Source organism: Eleutherodactylus coqui, chromosome 9 (genome assembly GCF_035609145.1).
Source record: "Eleutherodactylus coqui strain aEleCoq1 chromosome 9, aEleCoq1.hap1, whole genome shotgun sequence".
Classification (NCBI taxonomy): Eukaryota; Metazoa; Chordata; class Amphibia; order Anura; family Eleutherodactylidae; genus Eleutherodactylus; species Eleutherodactylus coqui.
The window spans coordinates 77,420,407-77,432,818 of record NC_089845.1 but is presented as its reverse complement, the minus strand read 5'-3'; the positions used below and the strand labels follow the sequence as shown (position 1 = coordinate 77,432,818).

At 42.4% G+C, this 12,412-nt stretch overlaps 1 protein-coding gene across 4 annotated transcripts in view; it reads left to right on the top strand.

The window, feature by feature from the left end:
* Positions 1-12,412, top strand: part of ARHGAP28 (Rho GTPase activating protein 28) — a 183,415-nt gene that overhangs the window by 94,874 nt on the left and 76,129 nt on the right. Inside the window, exon 1 of one of the 4 annotated variants that reach the window (XM_066579577.1) lies at positions 8,041-8,188. The exons of 2 other annotated variants lie outside the window; for them this stretch is intronic. The gene's annotated coding sequence lies outside the window, so the exon portion shown is untranslated. Of the gene's footprint in view, positions 1-8,040; positions 8,189-8,417; positions 8,537-12,412 lie in introns of those variants that run through there. One more of the 4 variants, XM_066579578.1, reaches the window with a different exon arrangement.

Below are 12,412 nucleotides of genomic sequence, written 5' to 3'. Positions count from 1 at the left end.
ATCCTCAGGGACCCCTGCCGATCAGATATTCGCCAGTGCCAATACGCTCACGCACGGAGGTGATGTGTGTCGGAAGCACACAGCTCTGTGCATACTGCAGTGTCCTGGCATGGTATTGCAGGCACAGTTCCCATTCCCACAGTAGGAGCTGTGTGCTTCCTGCTCTGTACACTGACCTATTGGCTCAGCGAACAGCTGATGTGGATATTATGAACACCTGATAAAACTTCCAGGGATGAAGAAACATGATAACCAGGAATGCAGTCAAAAACATAAAGGGAAGTTCTATGTTTTGTGCAACTTTACCTTTTACAGAATGCATCGGTATTTTTATTGTTATGTGGTATTTAAAGGGGTTGTCTGGGTTTGTTTCGACTGGTGACCTATACTCTGCATTGGTCATCAGTAGTTGATGGACGGGGGTCCACCACTTGGGACTCTCATCCATCAGCTGATCATCCAACCTACTGCACTGGACAGAGGGACGTGGTTATCAGTGGACAGGGGTGGATGGCTTAACTCCCACTGAATTCAATGGGAGAGCCGTGCTGACACTGCATTTCCTGCCCAGGACAGGATGTCCTGTAACAGGAGCAGGAAGTGCAGTAGCAGCGCGCCTCTCCCATTGATTGCAATGGGAGTGAAGCCAGTACCTGCACCTCTACCGCTGTCCACTAATGACAACGTCTAGTCCGCTGTCCAATGCAGCGGACTGGATGCTCAGCTGATGGACGGTAGTCCCGAGTGGTGGACCACCATCCATCAACTACTGATTAATATCCAGAGCATAAGTCATCAGTCGAAACAATCCCAGACAACCCCTTTTACACGGGCAAGCATAATATCGGTCCTTGAAACTCAGCCTGATATCGCACTCAGAAACGTGAGATGTCCTTGCGGATGCAAGGCGTTTTGGTGTCATTAACGTATCGCTTTATTGGGAAACCTCGCATCACATCGCACTCGCTGTGCAATGTTTTTTCCAACCCTATTGAAAACAATGGGCGAAGTGTTTTCCGAGTGAACGCCCAAAGATAGGACATGCCACAAAAGAATGAAGTTCATATTCCTGTGAGATGTGTGCGCCTCACCCCACATAAATCTCACTCCATTTTCTAGGGCGTGTGAAAATGGTTTAATTATGTCATAGTGATCAAAACTTTGCTGAACGTCCTTTTGATGACTAGTAGATATTGAGCAGATTTCCATGGCAGTGAATGTGTACCGAAATAGTAAAGAACGTGTGTATTTAAAAATACTGTAACTAATGCATAATGGGTATGCAAAAAGCTTGGCCCTTACCACAATACCCATGAACTACAATGGAGAGGAAGGCCAGCCTTAGATTAGATGGCACCCGGTGCAGAACTTTTTTGGGGGGGTATCCTTCTTGTCATAGGAAAAAAAAACACAACATATACCCTAATCATAGGCAGTCTACCTGTATTCTGCTAGTGCAGAAAGCAGCGAGATAGCAGCATACCCACATCAGTGCAGCTCACTGAATAAATACTGTACCAGAACCAAGCTCATAACATAAACACAGCACCATAACCAATCTTATAACACAAAGCCCTAGAATGAAGCTCATAATATACATACAGCACCAGAACCAAGTTCATAACATAAGTACAGCACCAGCGCCAAACTCACTACATAAATACAGCATAAGTACATAGATACAGTACCAGAACCAAGTTTATAACATAAATATTGTAGCAATCAGGACTGAGTGATTATGTAGTGAAGGCACTGTGAGCTGACAGTGGCACCTCAGAACATCAAAGGGGAAGAGACAGAGCCAGGAGGAGGATGATTCACATAACTCCATGAGATGCTGCCACACAGGGGAAAAACATCTTCTGGCCAGGCAGACCTAAGGGGGCCAATTGCCCCTAGCCTACATCCACCTGGCGGGTTCCCTTCAAGCTATGTTGCACATATCTAAGGCTGGCCATGATGGAGAATCACATGCAGACATGGTTTCCTCTATTCTGGAGTGCTCATTGAAGGAGAAGGGAACCCATATTCTCCTGTTTCATTGGAGTCCGGAAGTAGAGCTTGCTACTATCAGGCATTTATGAATTATATTTTTCACATGCCATAAATGTCTCAGATGGGTATACCCCTTTACGTTTGATTGTGGTCCTTGGGAATGGTTCAATATAACAATATGGCCCTCGTACTTTAATATGGCATGCACCCTTGCTCTGGAAGTTTTTTTTGCTACAATTGTCAGCAGTTATCCCAAAGATGTTTTACTGCAATTGACATAAAAATCCAAATTTCCTTATTTTTTATGTAGTGTGTGTACATATCCCCTACAGCTGTTATTTCCAATATTAACCTATACTACAGAGAAGTGTGTACATAGAAGAGATGGGGCCCCATAGCACAAAATTCAAAAGGGTCTCCATTATGGTGTCTGGTTTTACCACCCAGGACTGTTCTATGTCCTTAAAGGGGTTGTCCCGCGCCGAAACGGTTTTTTTTTTTTCCCTCCCCCCCCCCCCCCCCCCGTTCAGCGCGAGACAACCCCGATGCAGGGACTTTAAAAAAAAACAGCACAGCGCTTACCTGAATCCCCGCGCTCCGGTGACTTCTTACTTACCGGTTGAAGATGGCCGCCGGGGTCTTCTCCCTCCGTGGACCGCAGCTCTTCTGTGCGGTCCATTGCCGATTCCAGCCTCCTGATTGGCTGGAATCGGCACATGACGGGGCGGAGCTACACGGAGCTACACGGAGCCCCATTGAGAAGATAAGAAGACCCGGACTGCGCAAGCGCGTCTAATTTGGCCATTAGACGGCGAAAATTAGACGGCAACCATGGAGACGAGGACGCCAGCAACGGAACAGGTAAGTGAAAAACTTTTTATAACTTCTGTATGGCTCATAATTAATGCACAATGTACATTACAAAGTGCATTAATATGGCCCTACAGAAGTGTATAGACCCACTTTAAATAATTACCCTTGGACTAATTTACCACCTCCTTGTTTGCTAACAATGCAGTTCCTCTTTGGAGGAAGATCTTACATATGGTTTTGCTCCCCAATAGAAAAAGGGATGGTGCAATCACAGCTGGGGCCCCGCCTCTCCAAGGGCCACATAGTAGTCACATGGTCTGCCTCTATGGTACATACACTTTTGCTACAGTGGTTTATCATTTGAGGAGAGGCGATGCCCCTCCTGACCCACTCACCTCCTAAGTGTGTCCTCACACCTTCTGGGTGTTCTCCATAAGGGAACATGACACCCCTCCCGATCCCTCTATGTATGAACCCTACAGTTTACCATGAGAATCTTCACTTTTGTGCTCCGTGACCTTCACCTTGCACGGTCTTTAGCACAATGCTTGCTTTCTCTATAACCTTGATCATACCATCCAAGTTTGTTTATTGTTATTTAGTAGATTTCACAACTAATTTTAACCTTAACTTGTAAGTGCATTGTCTACTCTACAGTAAATGTGAAATCAAAGTTGTATATGTTCACTGCGACTATTAAATACTATTAAACGCTCTATAAGCTTGACTGATTTTGTAGTCATTAAGTCTTGTTGTCCTGTGTACTATAAACACATCACTGCATAAACACATAATAAGTGAATATACTGTAACCCTACCTCAACAGTAACGTCATTGTATTTTCTGTAAAAAGAAAAAAAGGCTTGGAATCATGTTAGCCAGTAGAGCAAAGTGTGATTGTTCCCAGAAAGAGAAACCAAGTAATCTTGTAGATATGATAGCTTTTAATGGCTAACAAAAAGACATGATGTTATAGCAAGCTTTCAAACCTATTTAGGGTTCTTCCTCAGGCTAAGCCTACTTAGAGTTCTTCCTCAGGCTAGGCCTACTTAGGGTTCTTCCTCAGCTTAAATCCTACCTAGGGTTCTTCCTCAGGCTAAAGCCTACTTAGGGTTCTTTCTCAGGCTAAAGCCTACTTAGGGTTTTTCCTCAGGCTAAAGCCTACTCAGGGTTCTTCCTGAGCCTAAAGCCTACTTAAGGTTCTTCCTCTGGCTAAAACCTACTTAGGGTTCTTTCCAGGCTAAGACTACTTAGGGTTCTTCCTCAGCCTAAATCCTACTCAGGGTTCTTCCTCAGGCTAAGCCTACTCAGGGTTCTTCCTCACGCTAAAGCCTACTTAGGGTTCTTCCTCACGTTAAAGCCTATTTAGGATCCTTCCTCAGGCTAAAGCCTACTCAGGGGTTTTCCTCAGGCTAAAGCCTACTTAGGGTTCTTCCTCACGCTAAAGCCTATTTAGGGTCCTTCCTCAGGCTAAAGCCTACTCAGGGGCTTTCCTCAGGCTAAAGCCTACTCAGTGTTCTTCCTCAGCCTAAAGCCTACTTAAGGTTATTCTTCTGGCTAAAACCTACTTAGGGTTCTTCCTCAGCCTTAAAGGGGTTGTCCCGCGCCGAAACTGGTTTTTTTTTTTTTCAATAGCCCCCCCCCCCCCCCCGTTCGGCGCGAGACAAACCTGATGCAGGGGTTTAAAAAAAAAAACGCATAGTACTTACCCGAATCCCCGCGCTCCGGTGACTTCTTACCTTGCGAAGATGGCCGCCGGGATCTTCACCCACGGTGGACCGCAGGTCTTCTCCCATGGTGCACCGTGGGCTCTGTGCGTTCCATTGCCGATTCCAGCCTCCTGATTGGCTGGAATCGGCACACGTGATGGGGCGGAGCTACGAGGAGCAGCTCTCCAGCACGAGCGGCCCCATTCAGAAGGGAGAAGACCAGAGTGCGCAAGCGCGTCTAATCGGGAGATTAGACGCTGAAATTAGACGGCACCATGGAGACGAGGACGCTAGCAACGGAACAGGTAAGTGAATAACTTCTGTATGGCTCATATTTAATGCACGATGTATATTACAAAGTGCATTAATATGGCCATACAGAAGTGTATACCCCCACTTGCTTTCGCGGGACAACCCCTTTAAGCCTGAAGAAGAACCCATACATAGGTTCCAAAGCTCGCTATAACTTCATGTTTTTTTTAAGCCATTGAAAGGTATCATATCTACAAGTTTACTTGGTTTCTGTTGCTGAGAACAATCATATTGTATTTTCTGTGTAATGCTACAAACAAGTCTGATGTTGTCGTTTATAGAAAAATATATTTATGGGGCCCTTTAAAGAGTGTAATGTTTGATATAAGGTCTGATTTGAATATTCCATTTTAGGCCAATGCAAACTTTGGGGTATGGTTTGTATTACTTGCGTTTAGGGCAGGATTCAAATTCTACCTTACAAGCCATGTACATATGCGTTAAAAGTCTTCCAGATCACTCATTACAGCAAGGTTATCTAACACATTTGCATAAACGTCTTTGTGACCTTCTCATAAAGATCTTGTAGTATTTGCCTTTCACCAATGTTTATTGTCTCTTATTACTGTCATTGATTCCTATAACTTATTCATTGCCAAAATTGGCACCACGGTAGGATCTTGGGTAAGTACATTCTTTGTCTGGAAACAATGGGGGAATTTAGTTATGGGAATTTGTCAGCTTGATAATCCTGGCCAAGCCACAGGTATCATGTTATAGAGTAGGAGGAGCTGAGCAGATGTTTGTGGAGGAAGATTCAGCGTAACTAGTGCTTTATACATCTATATCTCCGCTTTTTAGGAGTCCAGCGAGCTTAGGTGTCCTATCAGTGATTAACAGCTATCTCTATCTGCACAGTCACATACACATAGCTGTTAATCCCTGATAGCTCCGCCCATTGGACCTCTAAGCTCAGAATGACTAGAGATATAAATTAACAAAATACAAGTTATACCGAATCTGTTCTCACAAAACTATATATCCATCTGCTCAGCTCCTCCTGCTGTATAACATGATGCCTGCAGAATGACCTGCATTTTCTATATGACAGGTACCCTTTAAGAACAGTGTTTTCATATGCTGGTCTAAATGGGACCCACTGGAGGAAGATGTGTCAAATATATTGCGCCCATGTTTCTTAATACATTTGAAGCATCTTGGGCATCTCTAGACACTTTTCTGCAGCCATAGCTTAATGTGCATCTTCACACTTAATTAATTTGTTGAAATTGCTGACCTTTGTTCTTTAGTATGCCTTACATTTGTGTAGGAATGGCTGCCTACATGTGTCGTGCATTCTGTTTAACTCATGTATCCCAGGTGGTTCAGTGATAGTATTTAGCCAGGTATTCAGTTTTCTCATTCGTGTGAAGGCTTTTTAGCCCAAAGAGAGGTGTCTATAGAGTTAGGAACCCATCCATCAAGGTTCGCCTGAATGTGGAAGGTGGGCCCACATAGTTTGATCAAATGATGCGCTAAGAACCTTGTAGTTTTTATGCACTTAGTAAAAACAACAGTTGTGCATTGTAATGCCGATATTAGGTGTATATAAGTGCTGAAACATGTGTTTGTTACTGTAATTGTTGCAGCCATAGCTTAATGTGTACTTTCACACTTATTGGAATTGCTGCCTTTTGTGTCTTGCATTATTGTGACAGCTGATGTCATTGGAAGTTAGGTTTGGCTCTCCTGGCATCATAGTGCCCAGGATGGGAGCACCAATATCAGGAACAAGAACAGTGACACTGTAGCCTATAATGGCTACAGCAGTCAACTGACTTCCGGTGACGTCAGCTATCACAACAGACACCGGGACCCCATCAAGGCTGGAGCAGTGGATCCCGATGGTGAAGGAAATGTAAGCACTATTGAAGGGATGTTGTCCGGTAACCAGACAAGCCCATTTAAGCCAGAAGCAAGTTATACAAGAAATCTACTCTATCCCAATGCTGGCATAGATTTATTTTTTGGCATACAGGCATCCCAAGATGCACCAAATGTATTACCAGGCCTAGTATTATATTTGGCGCAACTTCTTTTTCCTGCATGGTTCTTACTAAGACCAAGGTATGAGCGTCAGTCTTAATAAAGTCCCCTCAATGTGTCTATACCTTTACTGTAGCTATATGGCAATTTTGAGACCATTCTACGTCCAATCTGCCTACAATGTTGAGTCATGTTGTACAACTCAGTCTCATCCAGAACTCCATTAAGAATGTTGTTGGCTTCTTCCTAGCAGTTAATTAACAACTCCCTCCTGGTCAGTGTGGGTTTGGAATTTAATTTTGATTGACATATTACATAATAATTAATGCTGGACTGAGGCAAATCCCATTTAACTCTTTCTTGGTTAAAGAGTTAACCATATAACTGTTTCTAAAAATCAAAAACTGTTATTCCTGGTTTAGACACAACAATTCTCGCTCAAAAAATCTTTTGAACAACTTTTGAGCGATAATCGTTGTGTGCTTTTTTACAGCGCAAGGTGATCGCTCAAACTTGAGCAATCTCCTTGTGCTCTGAGCGGGGTAAGCAGAAGACAAGCGGAGCCGCTTGCCTTCTGCATCCAGCTGCTCCCTGCTCGGAGCAACCGACTGTTATACAGCCGAGCGCTCCGAGCGGAGAATGCAGAAGACAAGCGGGGCCGCTTGTCTTCTGCATCCAGCTGTCCCCCGCTCAGAGTGCCCGGCTGTTATCTAAGCAGGGGATGAAGAACACAGCTGGACTGTGTTCAGGGAACGGGAGGTAGCTGAAATAATAGTATCAGCTGTATCCCGCTGTGAATTCCTGATAAGGCTGATCGTTCTTTTAGCATGCTGAAAGATCAGCGACAGCTTAATGAAAACTGCACGATGTCAGTGGAGTTAGACACAACAATTATCGCTCAAAAGATGGCTTTGAGTGATTTTTGAGCGAAAGGCTAATTCTTATCATCCTTATTCGTGGTATTAGAGTACTAATGTCTTTTATGTACAAGCCACTAAAGCAGCTCATGAACGTCATACTGCTTTTAACAATTGGTATGCAGCCTTCATCTCATTTGTTTCTGAGAACCAATGAAATGCATGGTGTGGTCCTTCGCATTGCTCTGGTGTTGTATTACACTGTTCAAATCTACTTTGTAAAGTAAAGTAATTTTGTAAAAGTCTTTTTTTGTTGGCTTCTAGCCACGTAAACTCCCCTGAAGCAAAAAAAAAGTACAGAAATGTTATTCTCCCGTAGTCTGCAGCCAGATCAGGATCATTACTGTGCAGAGAAGAGATTGTCCTTCACTTGCTACAAAGTGACTGTGACCCGGACAGATGCAGCATACGACACTTTGCTGACTTGCTCCTTTGTTGTGCCCACATGGACTGAAGGTATAGTTCTTGTTTTTGATTCTTTGGACACAGATGAAAAAGAAATGGTCTGTTCCTGGCTAATTAGGCTATAATCCAGTATTTTAGGAAGTGGATTAAAACTTTAGCCTTGTCGCAAACAGGAAAATACAGCAAACAGTTGTGTTGCTGTCTGGAACGCCTTAAATAGTAACAGAGCAAGTTCTGTATTGTTTCCCAGGCAGTGTAGTTCTCATTGTTCTGCGGGGCTGGAGTAATGCTATTCACAACTTCCACTCCCTGTAATGCTGCCTTTGGATTTTAACCCAGATATCTTTACTGCCAGGATACATTATGAACTGATCTGCTCTAAGATTTCTCATGTATAAGGTATGTGCGCTAGTTGTCTTCATAGGGGATCCAGATCTTGCATTGTCGTTCTATTGCCTTGGCTGAGCATAGAACACTGTAGAGCATGTTTGACTGATTATATAATATGTTGTAATATAATGTTTGTGCAAATATAACAAACTGGATCTTATAACTAGGGAGAGTATTTTATTTTTTAGCATTGGATACAAAGCAAGCAATTATCAACTGCTTGCATATCCATTATATGTTTTAGCACTGTTTCAACTGTGTACTTCTACAGTTTTGTTGTTGGCTTTCACATTCCTTTTTGTTGCCAAATTTTTGCTTTACCAGAACTTTAGTTTGTTTGTTTGTTTTTAAGTCCATTCAAATGTTTGTTTATGAAGTTATGCATCCCCACACACCTCCAAAGAAAGGAAAGTTGTACCTGCTTATAGGGTATCTGTACTTTCATCTACCTGCACAAGTAAAGTACATTGGATTAAGTACATTCCCCTGTAAAGTGCAGATGTACCTATATAGGATGTTTCCATTGACAACCAAGTAGATGGGCTACCTTTTAAGTAAATGCTGCTTTTCTGTTTAATTTGATGTTTTTGATTGGTTTACAGCATGAATATTGACTTTACGTAAAATGTTGTATTTTACATGACGGTAGAGATTTTCAATGTGAATACAGTACATCTTAATGCATGAAACCAAGATTCTTCTTACAAGCATTTGGTGAATTTCCATTGGCCTTTAAGACATGCCAGCTTTCTCTAGGCTCTCATTAAGACACCGCACACATGACTACCTGCACTGTTTATTGTCTTGGAGACCAGGAAGTCCCTTGTGCTGGAAATTACTTAAGTGCAGATTTGGAAGATCCTAAACTTTTGCACATGTAAACCAAGTAAATAAATAAAAGTATAAAAGCTCTGCACTAAGTGGGGATTATACTTTTTTCCATCTTAAAATGTGAAAGAGAAGCTTAATTGTAAAACGTTGTACCTAATTTTGCTTTAGATTGAGCAGTGGGGAAAATGCAGTTTAAAAAGCGACTCTGGGGATTTTTATTTTCGTACATTATGTAGCTAGTCCCCCAGTATATATAAATCGGTCCGTTAGTTATTCCTTTCTATCTGAAACTTTCTAGCGTCCTTCTCCTTGGGTGAGTCATATGATCTTTCTCTGACCATATGAGATTTACTTGGCTTTATGTTCTCTTAAGAAGTCAGTTTTTCATTTAGTATAGTGATGATATAGCATTGACTCTACCACATGAGCTCTTCATGGGAGGGTGGGGTCAAAACTCTGATCACCGATACTGCTGATTATTATAGGCTCTTGCCATACAGTTATAATGAAGGAGATCACAGCTCATCCTCTTGACAGTATAATTATGGTCTGTATAGAACATAGAAGATAATGGAAGTCTCCTCACAGCAGGCAGAGATGGTACTGGCTCTAGATGGTAATGTGATGCTGTGCTGATCCATCATGAGAGCATTAGTAGAGCATCGAGAAAGCTATCAGGGAGAAATCTCAGCATCAAGATGGTGCCTGAAAAGCATCAGACAAGGAGTTTGCACTGCATGGAAGTGACTGCAATATACATAGGGGATATCCAGAGCATCACCAGCAATCAGGAGAGAGGGGCAGGCAGGGAAAAATGTGTTTTTGCTAGAGTGGCCATAAATCTTAGTTTGTTCTGGTTTAATAGTCTAAAATACTTAGGATTTACCAGTTATATTGTTACTACTGACACCAAGAGTGATCTGAAACTAGACCAGGGGAGCAGTGAAGAATAAAAGTTATTTCCAATTTAAATTCTGTCTCCTCTGTTGACAGCTTGTAGCAGTTCCTGGGAGTTTACTTACCCCTCATCTGCCCTGCTGACTTCTCACTGTTGATGCGTGTACAACTGCCTTGTTTCAAACAATGTGGGAAATCTATCAAAACAATGGTAAAGTGGAAGAGCTGTACAGAGCAACCAAGCATATTCTAGATCTCCGTCTGGAAAATGAATGCCACTACCTCATTAGCTGTTATGTATTGCTGTCCCACTTCTAGCGCTCACCACTTGTGATAAATCTCTCCTACTGAGAAATTACAGTTTATGCCATTCTCAAATATTTTATGTCACATGTCTCTAAAATGGAGGTACAGCACTCATTAATATCTAATCCAACTGAAAGCTTGAAAGTTCCCCACCTCCATCCTTTACTAATATGGGTCTAGAGCGCTTAGCCCCCATTTTGTGTTAGGATGCTTACAGTGTAGAACTGTCATAGCGGATTGTCAAAACTTCCCCATGAAAACTTATAGAGCCATTATCGTCAAGGAAATAAAATAATGTATGTATTTGTGTAGAATAGACAGACTATGTCTAGCGATAAGTGTAAATCCTTACACTTGTGCTGTTATCTGATTGACATACTTATCACTTCCCCAAGTTGTTTTACTTTGTAGTATGTCGAGCTGACCCTCTTTCCTCTTTCACAGGATATCTGTAATTCCAGTGGAATCTTTGAGGGAAATTCTTACTGACGTACTTGAAACATTTAGCAAAACAACTGAAACATGTTTCTCTATAATGTAAAGAAAGACTGGATTTCTGCAGGAAATTTATATTTTTGGGTGATGTGCCATGTATTCTGTGCTTATGGAGTCACTAGTACATGATATTATTCTTTATCTATGCTTTAGCTTCAGTATGAATTACACGTTTACAGCATACTACTAGGGATAGAAGATACTGCCACGGCTCACCGGCCGTGTTGGAGGATCAGGACCGGGAGGGCATCAGCCACGTTATTCTCATGCCGGCACATGCTCAGTGTGATTTTAGCACTGGATGCTGATTAGGACTTCCCTGCCAGTCAGTGGATTGATTGATTGGCAGGGAGGGGACGTTTCAGTCGGCCAATCAGCTGTAGTTTCTGTACATTTATTCTGGCTCCTCCTTACAAAGGGTGCCAGTTACACTCTCAGTCTGAAGGTGTTTCTGGTCTAGTCGTCAGCTCTCGGTTCGGTGCTATGTCTCAGTTCAGATAAGTCTATCTGGTGATTTATTTTATCTGGGGTGTTATTACATCTTTCCTCTTGTACTTATGCGGTTTGCAGTCTTGTGTAACATCTAGCCTTTGCCACATTCACTGTCACCCTCTGATGAGGCTTTTGATGTGAGGTTGCCCTTATCAGGGTGAGCGCTCCGCTTCTAGGTAGGGGCTCCTTGTATTAGTAGTTTAGAGTTGGATCCCCTGTTTCGCCACTTTTTATGTTTCCTTATGACCATTTTGTATGCCTTGTACCTTGTGTGTATAAGGACACAGTAATTATTTTGCTTACAGCAGCCCAGTACTTTTCTTTCTTCCCAGTGTGCTGTCAGTCTTGTGGACAGAAGGGGGTGTTCACAAACCGTAGATTCATTACACAGATTTCATCATCTGCTGTGTATATGCCATATATCGCACTGGGGATGTTCTGCAGCAGGGGCATGGATTTCGGCAAACCCCATTCAGATAAATGGTAGAGTTATAGAATTGTCTGCAGTAAGTGTACAGTATGCAAATATACCCCAACAAACCTGAAACCATATCTCCCTATGTGGCTGATACAACAGTATGAATATTTACAGTTTTACTATTTCTGGTATGCACCAATGCCCATTCGCACACTTCTGTACATTGCCGAAATGTAAATAGGAAAAAATGTTTCCATCATACCAAAATTTGTCCCTGCAATCCCCGCAGGTTTTCTGTTCCATCACTATTTACATACTATGGATGCAGCAATAAAAATAGCAAAAGTGGAAACATTTTTATGAGGATGAGACAATGATCGACTCTGGTGGAATCTTCCTTTTTTGTCCGTAATAGATGGAATTATATAATCTGGCATTAGCAGCAG